The following is a 3,647-nucleotide window of genomic DNA, read 5'->3' on the forward strand; positions in this document are numbered from 1 at the left end:
AGAGAGAGAGAGAGAGAGAGAGAGAGAGAGAGAGAGAGAAATGCTTACTACGGTTAATTGCCTTTCCTAGATGTCCGATTAAAGATCGGTATTAGTTAATCCGCTTTGCTGTCTGTTTCGCCTTTTCTCGTCTATCGTGAGAGGCATTATTTTCTTTGGGATATTAGATAGTGTCTGATGCGTCCGCTATGATTCGTCATCCTCCACAAACACGTTCGTGCGAAATGTGAGCTGAAATGGATAACATAGTCCCAAGACCGTGGGATTTTGAATTAAGTGAAATAATAATAAGAACAAGGAAACAACGGCTATGTATGCATATTTATTTAGAGATTTTAAAAATCGATTTAAATGTAATAAAATAATTTCGCAAAATATTATGGTACTATCATTACGATGTAATGAAAATAGTTTAGATTGAAAGCAGCCTATCAAGTATAACTATCATAGTTATCAAGTATGTTGTTTGTCATTTGATTCACAAAGTGCAAAAATGTAACAGTATATTGTTTCGATAATGATTAATTTAAATATTCGCATTAATCATTGATTGGCAGAGAGAGGATTGAAAATTAAAGAAGAAAAATCCTACATTTCTACATAATTCTATGTATTCACTTCGTTATAGAGCTTTTAAAGATACTGTTCTAATGCAATACTTTTTGTATTTCATGTGTTGTTATACCTACTCTGTAAAAATTTCGACATTACTTCTAAGTACGGATGTGCGATCTCGATCCGATCTTTCAATCGATTCGCCAGTATCCAATTTTAAGGTAGATCGATTCATTTAATAAGAGATCGATCGTTCTCTTCGAAGCGGGCGGATTCGAAAATTCAAGATATATTTTGGTATATTATTTTATTCCTGTTGTTCACTAAATGTTGAACAAAGGATAAAATAATATCTGGATACACTTAGGTAATGTTTCTTAATGCCGTTAGCAGCCCTACCTTGTAGTTGATTGGAACTCATGGCGCTCACGCTCTGTCCGTGCTAGAGGCCCTCTAATCAGAGTCGCGAAATAACGTTTCCAATTTTGATTGGTGCTGACATTTTTCAGCAAAAACCGGAAATAGTCATGGCGTCAAATTTAAGTCGACCTACATTCGCTGCCCATTTTGCTCTTTTTTCAGGTTTACGAGGAAAGACTTTCATAATATAACCCTTTTTTACAGAATTATTGCAGTCTGGCGCAGAACAACCAGTCATTTTAGAAAATATAATTTTATGAAATACAGTATTAATATAAAAAATATAATAATGTAATTTCTTTCTGATAACTGTATTTAGATTCACATGTATTAGGTGTTAATGTATCACAATCATAGTCTTTTCATTGCAACTGCGATGGTGCTCGTACGTGCAGTAGTATTATATTTTTCTTCACGCGTGCACGTAATGTGCCCTACACAAAGAAAAATTCTATGTGTAACAGTGGGGGCATATTTGTTTATAGGTTTCGCTTCGCTCGTGCCGTCGCGCCCGTCCCCACAATAAACAACTTTCCCCCACTGTTACACAATGTACTATAATCGCTACTTCCAGTTTTTGCTGAAAAATGGTATCGCCGACCTAACCTTATTGACGTTATTTCGCGACTCTGATTAGAGGGTCTCTAGTTCGTGCTAGTCCGTGCCGTCCGTGGTGCTAGGTGTGTGTTCCAAAATTAACTGTCAGTACTGAAAACTTATAGTGCTCGTGATATAAACTGTAGATTTTCAGTACTCGCAGTCAATTTTGGAACACACCCTAGTTGTCATAGTCATAATTTTTGAATGGCATAACGGCGCGTGCTGATATTTCTGATGTTTCTGTTCACAAAGGTAAACCATTTCTTATATTTATTTATTTTGTATATTTTATTTATATTATATTTCGTATATTTTCATATAATAATTTTTATTGTGTTTTTGTTGCACTATTAAACAAATATGGTTTATAATAAAATAAGTGTTTCATGTCGCGTTCCAAAGAATTTAAAGTTATAATATCATTATTGTGCTTACACTGTCTACATTTACAATTACCGGTTAACATTAATCGGGTTTAATAATATCCGTAGTTACAACTAGCAATTATATATTACTGACAAAATGTATAAATAAATACTAGTTAAGTTTTAATTTATACCAATTGATACTGACAGTTGTCATCAAATTGAATTTATGTACAATATTTTACCGAATCTTATATGTTAGCAATTTATTTATGTCATAACTACAGTATAATATTATGGATTAATTAATTAAACCTAAATTTTTATTTTAAATTAAAATTATTTTACTTGAAGGCAAATCAAATTTATATTTAAATTTTTTTGTTGAATTTCTACGATCCTAGTGATAAATCATCAAATTACCATCGATTCGGCATCTATTCCATTCTCACTTCTCGTGAGATGTCACAAAAAAATTTAATTGAATTGATCTCTAATAGATCGATTCATTTAGCTCCGATCTTTTAATAGATCAATTTCAAACAATCCGATTCTAAATCGATTCAAAAATCGTACAATTAATGGAGACCGCACATCCCTACTTTATATGTACATATAGAACTATAATTAATGATAGAACGAATATACAGGACTCTTAGTATTAAAAAATTGTCAATGAAATAAAAAGGCAATTAAGAGTCAATATTATATGTGTGATCTAATAAAACATTTAATATATTATAAATTAAAATAAAATAAAAATAAAATAAAATTCACACTATAAATGCGCACGTAAACAAAAGTCAAAACCATAACGTTTCGGCTGCATATTCGAGCCATCCTCAGATGTACATATAAATATTAATTAACGCAGTAAAACATCTTTCGTTAACGCAGAAAAAACAAGAATAAAACTATAATGGAGTGTTATGTTCTAAAACGTTGAGTATTTCCACAGAGAGAACAATTTAGCTCATCAAGCGATTGGAAGTCAAACTGAATCAACTAAAATGTTTAAATAATCGTTAAAGAGTCATTTATTAAAATTCGGTGACGATCAAAAGTTTGATGAACTAAAGATGTTTTACTGCGTTAATTAATATTTATATGTACATCTGAGGATGGCTCGAATATGCAGCCGAAACGTTATGGTTTTGACTTTTGTTTGCGTGCGCATTTATTAGTCCAGTCGTCAGAGGAAAAAATACCACTGAACCTCTAAAAATGATCCGACCTGGCTGAAATTTTGTGTGAATGTACATTAGTAGTCCTCAAAAAAGATGCAAAAAAGTTTACCACTCGTACCCCCGGGCTTCGTCAGAAATTACCCCTTCAAGGGGGTAAAAAACGGAAAACATCGATTTCCCAGAAATCTGTGCATGGAAAAAAAAAAAGTTTCAAACAAAAAATGTAGCTGACACGATTTTGAACAAAAAAGTTCCTTACCACTTTCTTTGTAAAGTGAACCGTTTTCTCAGAAATGAGCAACCTTTCATAGGGTGAAAAAGGAAGTGGGGCGATTTCGGTAAAAACTGGCGAATATAAAAAGGAGCTTATTTGTAACTGTATGATTTAACATCTGATTGCCCCTAAAAAGTTTACAGCCCCCCCTTAACTCCCCCCCCCTCGAACAGGGAGTCAGAACCTTTGCAATGGGGGTAAAAATTGTAAATAGTAGAAAAATGGGTTTCATTGTGGTTATTAAAA

Source organism: Cyphomyrmex costatus, unplaced genomic scaffold (assembly GCF_001594065.2).
Source record: "Cyphomyrmex costatus isolate MS0001 unplaced genomic scaffold, Ccosl1.0 scaffold167, whole genome shotgun sequence".
Lineage (NCBI taxonomy): Eukaryota > Metazoa > Arthropoda > Insecta > Hymenoptera > Formicidae > Cyphomyrmex > Cyphomyrmex costatus.